Source organism: Vicugna pacos, chromosome 13 (genome assembly GCF_048564905.1).
Source record: "Vicugna pacos chromosome 13, VicPac4, whole genome shotgun sequence".
In the NCBI taxonomy this organism is placed as follows: Eukaryota; Metazoa; Chordata; class Mammalia; order Artiodactyla; family Camelidae; genus Vicugna; species Vicugna pacos.
Genome location: NC_132999.1, coordinates 59,545,230 through 59,556,825, shown reverse-complemented (window position 1 = coordinate 59,556,825; position 11,596 = coordinate 59,545,230). Strand labels below are relative to the sequence as shown.

Below are 11,596 nucleotides of genomic sequence, written 5' to 3'. Positions count from 1 at the left end.
CCCACTTTTCATACGTCTTGTGGTTCCTAGGCCTCCCAGAGACCATCCCAGGACCCCCAGCCTACCCTTCTGCAGCAGAGGAGCTGGAGTACCTCTGAGGCTAACTGTCTGACGCTAACTGTCCCCCACACATAGGCCAGACCCATCATGCGCCCCTAGAACATCTCCCAGCAGATCCAGCTCTAGGGGCCACCTCAGGAAAGCCACTGACCTCCCCCAACCTGGCATCTCACTCCTGGTCCCCCCTCAGGTCCAGGGCATCCCAGGCTGCAAGGCTTCACCATCTAGATTCCTCCCTGGCCTGGACACTTGTCAGAGGGACCACACCCACGGGGTGCCAGGGCTGTTTACTCCATTGGGAAAATCAGTTGGGGTCAAGGGTCTGGCACCAAGGAAAGCAGGCAGATGGAGGAGAAACCAAATACACCGGCTCTTTTCTCCCTACTCAAGTTCAATAGGCATGGGAATCTTGATGTGAGGGGACTGAAAGAGATCAAAGGCGGCTCTTTGGAAATCAGATCCGCTGGCAGTTTTGTCCTTTTGAGACCAGACAAGGCTCATGCTGTGTGCCTCACATGGCGTGGCTGATTCAAGATCGTGATAGAACCTGGGAGGGGGTGGCTGCAAGCAGAGAACCCACAATTGCTTTTGTCTGGGGGGCAGCGGTAAGATGGCCCTAGGCCATCAGCCATGGAAAACAGAAGGTCAGGGCAAAACTGAAAGTCTCCACAAAACGAGCATGGCCTACCGGGGGGGGGGGGGGGGGTTCCAGGGCTAGAAACTCACGGCCTCTCTCTTTGCTTTTAGCATTTGCAAGGATGGGATGGGTGGGCTCCAGGGTTAGGCATCCCAAAGTCCCGTCCATGTTTAACAAAACTCTCTGCCAGGAAGTTCTTCCTTATGTCTATCTTAAATTTCTTTTGCTGTGGTACAGAAGCCCATTTCCTCTCATCCAGCGTTGGACAAACTTTTTTCCTCAAGGGCCAGATAAATACTTTAGGTTGTGTTCCAATGACACTATTTATGGACACACATTTGACTTTTATATATTCATTTGTCACAGACAATTATTCTTTTGATTTTCTAAAACTCATTTTAAAATGTAAAAACCTCTCTTAACCAGCAGACTACGCGAAAACAGGCAGTGGGTTGGATTTGGCCCATTGGCCGTGGTTGGCAGACTGCTCCTCTAATCTGCTGGTCTCACCCTCAGCTGCACATTAGAATAATGGGGGGAACTCTCAAAGGTACTGCTACCCGGACCCACCTGCGAAGATTCGGGTTTAACTGGTCTGGGTGGTGTCTGGGCTTCATGCATTTACAAAACATCCAGGTGACACTACTGTGCCCTGGGCCTGAGACCCCACTCTTGTCCTCCTGACTCTGGGAATGCAGCTGTTGACAACTGCCTGCTCCACCTCTCACCACCTTGGTGCCCTCAGGAAATTTAATTAAGGGCTCTGTGCCTTGATTTCTCTATCTGTAAAATGGGGATAATAACGCTTCTTTCATAGGGATGTTGTGAGATGTAAATGCAAAATCTTTGTCACATGCTTAGAACAGTGCCCAGCACGTAATAAGCCCTCAGTGTTAGCTTATTAATTTTCTAGGATGATTTTAGTAGGTGTTCTGTTCTTTGACAGTGATTCATCACATACTCAAAGATCATTTCAAAGTCACTGCTCAGTGTCCTTCCCCAAAGCGTGTCCCCTGGATCACTGGGACCGTGAGATGCTCCATTAGAGAAGAGGGGATGGGGTTCTGTGGTCAAAAAGGTTTGGAAAGCCACTCTGGACTCAGTCCTAGGCAGCGTGTACAGATTCCGGCCACCGAGGTAGAGCTGGAGGTCTCAGTGGCTTTACAGTAACAAGATCATGAGCTTCTAAAAATATGCCTGGGGAGTCAGCTGAGCAGGAGGCTAAGTGGAAAGCCATAGCTGTTGGGAGAGTTGCCCGTGCTCCCTGCATTCCTCCTGCAGGAGTCTCCAGGCCATTCCCCAGAGATACCCACCGTTCCCACGGGGCTGCCTTTCTGTGATTTGTCTGGCGATGCTGAGAGTGGCTCCCGAGCCCGCTGGGAATAAGTAAAGGATCAGAGGACATGAGAGCCACGCTGCATGGGACAGTGCCAGCTTCGCCTGCCCCTTGAGGAGTGATCGAGTCACAAGTTACCTCCCAAATCCAGGACCTCTTCCACCACTGAGAGGCTGCAGGTGGAGCCTGACTTCAAGCTGTATTCAGCACATCCAATAAAATCTGATGTCAAGATGGTGAACATCAACTCCCTGGCATGGGATTCACTTTGCAGCTGGAGAGACAGTGAGCATGCATGTAACCCGTGAGGAACATGTTTATAAAACAACAGAACGGCAGGGGAAAATGGGTGCTGAAAGAGACAGTGGGAGGGGCCCCAAAAGCAAACCATTTAGGGTCCTTGTTGGGGGTTTCATGGGGTTGAAAGGGCACCAAGACCTCCATGGTGACCTTCGCTCCCATGGGAGACAGGAGTACGTGGGCTCGGGAGGAGGCAGCAGGACTTGGCAATCTGAAGAACAGGGGCTTCCACTGTAGGGAGAATATTTTCTGAATCCTAAATCAGGACGGTGGTCTGATAGAGGATCGGCAGCTTCTTCTGGATGCAAGAGACTTTCTAGACCCTCCTTACTCGCTGTGTGGTCCAGGACCAGCAGCGTGGCATCACCTGGGAGCTTGGGAGAAATGTGGGATCTTGGGCCACACTTGGGACCTGCTGAACCCAATCTCCGAGGATGGGTTTTCATAAGTTCTCCAGGCTGTCCATGTACATGATAACGTTTCTGAGACACAGGTCTAGGATACAGAGAGGGAGACGGAACTTTTGGACGGTCAGGGACATTTGCATTTGGGTGTGAATTGGCAGGTCTAAGATCCAGTTTGCCTGGGTAATAACCAGCAATGACAAACTCACAGGCTCCGAGGGCCTGCCTCTTTGGCTGGAACCGACCTGTATTTTTAGGAGAAATCAGGTGGAGCCCCTGGGCCTGGGGCCTCAGGCGTTGGGTTTCCTAACTCTTAGCTTCCCTCGGAGGGACTGTGGTTCCTCTTTAAGTTGCGGGGCAGCGGGGGAGGGGGGCTGCTATGCCCTTGTAGTCCTGTTGCATGTGCTCCTTTGACCTGTAAATAAAGAGATGATGCTTAATAAGCTGCTGTGTCCTCTCCCTTTGCCCCTCCCAGAGACGGTCTGTCTGTGCAGGCAGCGAGCACTGTCAGGGCAACTGGAGGGGACTCTAAGCCCGATATTTCTCCAGCCACTTACTCATCCACCCCACAGCTTTGACTGAACACCTTCTCCTGAGCTAAGCAGCAAACAGGCAGACAAAGTCTCTGCTCTCACCTGGATCACATCAGGTCCTTTAACCAGACCCCTTAAATGGGAGTTTCATATTTGTATCGCCCTCCCATTTTAGTGTCGGGGCAATGAGGGTACCAAAGAGGTGACAAGAGTGGTCACATACAAGGCTGGCAGGCCCATTCCAGGCCTGGGTAGCTGAGTGCAGAGAAAAGCAGATGCTGACTTCAGGAGAAGGGGGAAGAACAGAGTGCCACTGCCTGAGGCCAGGCCCGGGCAGGCTCAGATGCCACCTTGGAAAAGGGCATGAACTGGCAAGAGGGTGGTATGGCTTAGCACCAGGAAGGATGTCTCTAGGCAAGAGTGGCAGCTCCAGCCAGCACTGCCCAGGTCCGTAGACCAGGCCCCGCCTAAGCCTAGCTGCTCAGAGCAAGGCTGTGTGATGGCTCTCAGCGACTCTGCGTCCTAAAGCCAAGGTAGGGTCTAGACTGTCCTGGGGGCCAGAGTAAGCACAGGTGTGAGAAGCCCTCGAAGTCCTAATGTCCCTGTGGGGCTCCCCCTGCCCAGGCACCACTGAGAGACTGGCTCTTGCAGCCTGGGAGGGGCACCCCCTAATCCAGGGGTTCCTACAACACGGGCCTGGGGTTCCAGCATCAGGATGCTCTGGGGAGCAGACTGAGGTTTCTGAGCCCCACCCGGGCCTCCGACTCAGAATCTCCAGGGTGGGCTTGGGGAGCTGCATGTTTGATACCCGCACTGCCCCACCTTCCCTTCCAGGTTTGAGAACCACTCCATCCAGCCTTCCTGAGAACTCACTTTCCTCCCCGCTCAGGGCCTGGGTAGCTGGCAAACCTGCCCCTGCGGATCGTTCTTAGGAATCGAGCCCAGAAGCTCCTCCATCATACGGGCATCGCAAGTCACACTTTTTCTGTCCCAAGTGCTCAACTCGGCCATTGCAGCACAAAAACCTCCCCTAGACAACATGGAGATGGTTGAGCACCAATAAATGCGCACGGCTGTGTGCTAATAAAACTTTATTTACACAGAAAGGCAGCAGGCTAGATCTGCCCTTGGTCCACAGTTTGCCAACCCCGGATCTATACTGCTGAGCCCGGGGTCAACAGGTGCAGAAAGGCAAGCTGGGCTTCTAAAGACTCCTTATATCCTGGAATGTCAACTCAAATCCATTTCTGCGAATGGGAGTCAGCGCAGTCTTAAGTGAGGGGTCAAGACCAGTCAAACCCAAGGTCACGGGGATTTTGATGCTGTGTGCTGACAGTGTGGGTACTGCCCGAGGGGAGCAAGTGGCTGGAGTTGGGGGGGTCTCAGTCAGGGTTCTACAGAACCAACAGAGTATTAATTTACATATCTTTACATATCTATGTATTTATCTATCTCTTCTTTATATATGTGTTTATATAAAGAGATTTATTTTAAGGAATTGGCTCGCTCTATCATAGGAGCCAGCAAGTATGAAATCTGTAGGGCCGGCTAACAGGCCGGAACTCAGACAACGGTTGGTGTTTCAGGATTGCAGTGACATTTCTTTCCCCGAGGCCTCAGTTTTTCCTCTTAAGGCCTTCACCTGATTGGGCAAGGTCTACCCACATTCCGGCAGGTCACCTCGAAGTCAACTGCTTGTCAACGTTGACCACATCTACAAAATGCCTTCACAGTAGCACCTAGATGGGAGTGAGTCATTAAATCCTTGGGTATGACAGCCTGGCTGTCACAGAAAACTCACCATCATAGGAGGGGCTTCTGGAGCTGGGCTCCCCAGCTCCAGATCAGAATCACAACACCCAGCTGTTGGTAGCATTGTCTGTGGCAGGTCATGAAGCTCTGGGCTTCCTCACTCTGTTTGCCAGCTTAAGTGGCAGGTGGCAGCAGTGGCTGCCATCTGTCATGAATGTGGGCGTGTGCGCCCTGGTGTGGCCGGAAGAGGGTATACTAAGTGTCTGGCCGTGAAATTCTGGTTGGGGTGGGGAGGGGTGTGGGAGGCAATGTGAGTGGGCACGTGACTGGGGGGGCAAGTAGCCTCATCACACATCCCACAACGGGGTATCTTAAAAGCCACCTGTTTGTAGCGGGGGACCAGCCTCAGGGCACCTGGGCTCCTTCCACGCTGGGGACTGGTCAGTGCAGCAGGGCAGGTTAGTCAGCTCCGCACATTGTACTCCTGAACTGTCCCTCTGTGTTCCCAGCCTTGCGTCAGCGCCTGGCACAGAGTGAGATCCAGCATTAGAGAGGAAATGCATTCATCCAAACACAAGCTTGGCCTCTGTTTATTGAGCTGTGTCCACTGTGTGAGGCACACATCCTCTTGTGTGGCTGGAAATTGTTAGAGCCCATTTTGCAGAGAAGGAAAACTAAGGCACTGAGAAACAAAGGACACTTGTCCAAAGTGGTGCAGTTACTTAGTGGCAGTGCCAGGGACCCTCACCTGAGTCTTTCTGAGTCTAAAACCTAATCATGTCCACTGACCCCATGTTGCTTCTCAAAGGCCCCAAGTTCATTGAGCACCTACTGATCAACAGTTACTGATCCTCACACCCATTTCTATCCACTCTGCAGTCCCCAGGACGGTGCAGCTCATCCAAGACCATCAAGGCTGCTGTCAGGGCCGGCGGGGGCAGGGGGAGGGGCAGGAGCTTGGCTGGCAAGTCCCAACCCTGGGCTGCCTGAACCAAAGGCCAAGCACGCATCTCAAGGCCGCCTCCTGGAGGGCTCCTCAGAGAGGAAGGCCATCAGGACCTCCCAGGGGCTTTCCAACCAGTGGAACCCACGGAGGCACCCTGCCCAGCTCCCCTATGCCTTCCTAATTCTTTTCCTATCTCTACCCCAGCTCCTCACTGACCCCCAGCAAGAGAGCTGAGACCTCACGCAGCCTGCCACGGAGCCTAAAAGCCATCGGCGACGAGCCGGCACAACAGCAGTGCTTGAAAGCAAACACCCAGGTAAATCCCACAGCAGATAGGCACCTTGAGGGCCGCGGGGCTCAGAGGCCACAACCAGCCTTGTTTGGGTATCTGGGCGATCACTAAGGTGCGGCTGGAGCCATCAACTGCCTCCCTTGGAACTCCACCCCTATCCATGTGGAGAGATGGGAGGCCTGACAGAGGAAAGGAAGCAGCAGCTTGAACTCAGAACAGAACTGGGACAGAGGGACAGAGCCGGGACAGGCAGCAGGAGGTGGGAGGCAGTCTGCACACATTTCGTGAGAGCCTAGGCGCGCACGCACACATACACATACAGGTAACGACACAGAGGACTGCTGGACTATGGATCAGGGGAATGAAGAAAATGCCGCAGGACAGAGAGTCAGAGAGCAGCTGGGAGCTGGCTTTGTCTTGGGCACTTACATCTCTTTCTTTCTGGCTGGTGTCCAATCCGATCACTATTTCGTGGAACACAGCAGGGCACAGGCAATTTCCTTTCTGCCTTTTCCACGCTCCCCACGGGATCCATAGGGCGTTCTGACAGGTTCTCTGATGCCTGACTTGAGGACATGGATCTCTGGAGGGACAGGGTAATAATGTCGCTAAGTGTTTGGTGAGGACTTGCCAGGATGGGGCTCACCCCGCAGTGATTTTCACAGGACCCTGATGAGATGGAGACGCAATAGGAACATTAGGAATTACTGGCTGCATTTTAAGGCTCAAGGAGGAGTATTCAAGGAGGCTGACTGGGGCATATAAAAATCAGCAATGGGTGCTGCCGTGAGTTCCAATGCTGTGCCATCGGGATGAATACTTCAGAATCAGCCCCCTTCCCTTTTGACCAGCCACACAAACAGCTGTCTCTGGAGAGGGGGCTCTCACACCTCCCAGCAATGTCCAGGATCCTCCAGAAAATCCAGGAAGAGGGATAAAGCAGAATCGTCCACTGTAACGCCCCGCCAGGCACGTGCTCCCCCAGGATCTGAGTGAGTAGTGCCGTGGACACGGCCAGTTTTACTGACAAGTCAAAATTGAGTTTGATACTTTTCAGAATCTTGGCATCAGAGACTCGGCCAAAGGACCAGGGATGGCGTCTGGAAGCCCAGAAGAGCTGCCCTGACTCTAAGCCTGCAGATTCCACTTGGTTGCTTCACTTCTCCTGCCCCTTTCTCTCTGTCTTTGCTCACAAAGAGAGAGATCACATCCTCAGATGAAAGGAACAACCCTGAGCAACAGAACACCCGGGCCTTCCCCAACCCTGCCAGACCTTAGGCCAAGAAACCCAGAGCCGCCGAGAAGCAGTGCTGAAGGAAAGGTCTCCAGATCAAATCTGGATCCAGCATCAATCTTAGTGGTACCCAGGGGCCACGGCTCTGCCTTCCCGGCCCTTCTCTGATGTGCTTCCTGTGGACAGCCTGCTCTCTCACACGTCAATGTGACTTTCAGACAGTGTTTTGTTTATTTTCTGCACTCTCCCTCTTCTGGTTTGATTTACCCTCTCAGAGAAGGAAGCCGTCGGATGACATCAGAATTGTTGGGTGTCTAGGACATTGTGGACCAAAGGACAGTTGGAAATCATTTCAAAGCCTTTTGCTATTCAGTGCCTCCTTCGTGCCTCACACAGCTCTGGACTGATTATCACTGTCCCCATTTTCTAGATGCAGAAAAAACTTCAGACTGATTAAGCAACTAACCCAAGGTCACAAAGACACAGAGTGGCAGTGCTAGCGGGTTGAGGCTGGGGAGGCGGCAGCATGTTGAAACATTGAGTTTCATCTTCCAGGCTTTGCTGATAGGAAGGGGATCTGGCCGTCTTCTCCCCATCAAGGGGCCTTTCCCTGCTACTTCAATTCAACAGGCATTTATTGTGGAGCCAGGAGAGGCTGAGAGATGCTGAAAGATGCTGCGTTTTTTCTTTTTTTTTCATAGCAGTAGGGCAACTATTTGCTTACTGAGCACTTACAAAGCACCAGGTGGTGGGCCAGGCAGGCTGTGTAAATTATCTCACGTGATCCCCACCATCACTCTGAAGCTTAAGATAACTCTGCTAGGAGGAAATATGGCAGGGGTCCAAAAAATATCTTTACCTAAAGGCCACAAAGCCCCATGGGAAAGAAATGGCTGTGGCTGCTTTATCAGCTATTGGCATAACCAGTAGCATTGACTGGCCTCCTGGGCAGAACCTGGATTATTAGTGGCACCCTGAGGACAAGCAGAGAGTCAGGTGGCAGTGCCTGCGATGGCAGGAAGTGGTGTACGCATACTGGTTCAACTAGTGTATGTCGATTCATTTGCTGAGCACCTACTACACGCTGGGCAAGTGCTGAGTTTGCACCCTCCTATGGCTTGCAGACTAGAGTGCAGGACAGACAATAAACAAGCCACCAGGCAAATTGATAGGGCAATACCTTCAGGGACTGATAAGTGCTATGAAGAACGTGAAACAGGATGGTACAACTACTCTGGAAAACAGCTGGGCAATTTCTTCAAAAGTTAAGTGTACACGTGCTATGGTCCAGCCATTTCATTCTTAGATATCTACCAAAGTAGGTATTCAAGAATTATTCCCTGGATGAATGAATGAACGAATCTACTCTGCATGTCAGTTTCTCATTGTTTGTTTGTTTTCAATTGTGGTTTAAAAAAAAAAGTAACGTAAAATTTACCATCCTATTTTTAAGCGTACAGTTCAGTAATGTTAAGTACATTCATACTGTAGTGCCATGTCATTTTCTTTGTTGAAGGTGCAAAGATAAAACTTGGCTAAAACAACAACAAGAAAGGAAAAAAACAATCAAGCAAACAAACAAAAAACAAGCAAAAAAAAAAACACTTGGCTGAGACAGACAGGATTGGTGAGGGACATGAAAAAATTTAACCTTGACTTCCAGAAGTGCACTTACTAAAAATATGAACATAAAGCCTTGTGGAATATGCTTTGTAGGGGTCCATCTGTCCTTCCATAGTTGGGATGGGACCTGGCAGGGACGCTGGCTCCTTTGAAACAGTTTCCATTTCCTTTGTTCCTGTGGGCTCCCTCCCCACCCCTGCTGGGTCTGTCTCTCCCCATGCCTCTGGTCCAGACAAATGCAGTGTCACTCACTATGTGAGCTGCAGGGACATTCCACAAGACCCAGCCTTGGGCTTCATTTGGCTCCAACTTGTCTTCTCTCTGCCTGGCTCCATCCTTTGCATCTCATCCTGAGCTTTATTTTCCTGTGACGTGGGCAGTGGAGCTGATTGGCTGAATGTCATGGTCCTGGAGCCAGACCTCACCTGTCTCTAGCTCCGTTTCATACCAACTAGTGATGTGTCTTTGGCCAAGCTTCTTAACTGCTCTTGACCTCAGTCATCTTACTGTGAATCAGGGTAAGAATAGCACCTACACAGTGGGGGTTGATGTGAACATTTATTATGAGCACTTTTCACACTGTCTGCCACAAAGTAAGTGCTTAATAAACAGCAGCTCTAATCCTAGGAGTTGTTTGTTTTGCATTTTCTCCTTACAAGGTGATCATGGTTTTATTACACACCTACAGGCTTGGATTAAACACTCAGGCTCTGGGATGGATGGATGAACATTTCTTGCAAAGAAATAATATAATAATAATGTTATCTACCAGTTAATGAGGAGTTACTCTTTTCTAGGTACTCTGATGGTAACAATAATTAACTAATAATTAATAACAAAATAGTAGCCAATCCTGATTTAATGCTTACTGTCTGCCAGGCTATGTTCTGAATGGTTTTCATGTGTCAACAAATCCTAACAACCCTTTGAGGAAGATACTATTATTATCCTCATTTTACAGATGAGAAAACTGAAGCACAGAGAGGCTAAGTGACGCACTCAAGTTCAACCAGTAAGTTGACAAAGCCAGGACTCAAACTCTTGTTGCTCTGGTCTAGCTAGTCCCCTGTGCTGTGAATCCCAATCACACCAAAGGTAGCATCCATTCATCTGGTCTCTACAGCTTACTGCCTCTCAGTTACTCCCACACTCTTGTGCTGCTCAGCCCCCAGAGCTGGAGGGCTGTGTCTCCAAAAGGGGCATTAAATTAGGCCACTGGACCCTGAAGCTTTGCAAAAGTCCCCATACCCATCTAAATAAATCCTTTCTTCATATCTGGAGAGAGTATGTGTCTTGTTAAGATCTCAGGATCCACACGGGCAGTTTTGCAGGTTTCCACATGGTTTCTTCCCTCCAGGAAATAAGAGTAAGCACTCAGACGGACCTGCGGGGACCCTTACCCTAGGTGACTCTAAATGAAGGCCAGCCTCCAAATGAAAGTGTTCTCAGGTTATGGGTGAAGGACGAGGTGGGGAGGAGGATGGAGGTGCTCTTTGGAAGTGGTCATCAGTCTTTAAGAGAGATGCAGTGGGACGGCCCTTTCTTTCCTCTGGTTCTTCCATTCAGTGTCTTGATGGAATCTTTCTTCCCAAGTCTTCTTCCTTGTGGAGACAGGTATGACTATAGGTTTTTCTGCTGGTCTTCCAGCTGGATTTTTCTGAAGCTTTAAGTGTGTTAACTCAAGTAGGCTCCAACCACTGGTCCCTTTTGTATTGATAATAATGCTCTTATGTGTACTGCCTGTTCACTTAGTGCCAGGCACTTGTTCTGGGCACTTGACCTTGACAAAGACTCTATCTTTAACTAAACTCGGAGCCCGCTTCTTGCCTAGGCCTCAACCGGCGGGGGGCGGGGGGGGGGGTGACTTCTGCATTCATCCTGTGCCTGCTGGGCCTGCAAAGCTTGGTTTTCGCAAGAATCCTGCTAAGTCAGTTTAGTGAGAATCTCCTGACCCCCCATAGCTGATCAAGTTCCCCATCCCCCACTGATTTCTGTCTCTGGCCCACCTTTACCAAGAATCCTGTTAGGTCAGGTCAGAAGAATCCCCCTTCCCTTGCTGGCCCCTCTTGGTAATTTTCCACTCACTGACCCTTCCCTCTGCTGCCTCCCTATAAATCCCCACTCCTCCTGTTGCATATGGTGTTGAGCTTAATCTCCCTTCTTTACTGTGGTACCTCTGTCCCCACAGTCTCGAATAACATCTTCCTTACCATTTTAGCAAGTGTCGGAATAATTTTTTTCTTCAAACACGTATTAGTCAATTTATCCTCAGAAGGGTCCTATGAGGTAGGTAACTGTCTCACTTTCACTCGGGAAGGAGGGACGAGAGAGGGTGCCCTCAGGGTTGAGACACCAGCCGTGGTTGCCACATCTGCATTTTGCACCTGTTCTCCTGACTGCAAGTGGTCCCCTCAGCCCACCGGCTGGGATTTTAACTGGGCAAGATACTGAGTCCTTTGCGAGACAACTCTGGATATTC

General features: G+C 50.6%; 1 long non-coding RNA gene across 1 annotated transcript; it reads right to left on the bottom strand.

The window, feature by feature from the left end:
* Positions 1 to 2,177: 2,177 nt before the first annotated feature.
* LOC140700807 (uncharacterized) lies at positions 2,178 to 11,499 on the bottom strand. The gene is made up of 4 exons (XR_012079508.1): positions 11,328 to 11,499; positions 6,690 to 6,843; positions 5,405 to 5,545; positions 2,178 to 3,152 (listed from the first exon to the last, which is right to left on the bottom strand). It is a non-coding gene; the product is annotated as an uncharacterized lncRNA (long non-coding RNA).
* Between the last annotated feature and the right edge of the window lie 97 nt (positions 11,500 to 11,596).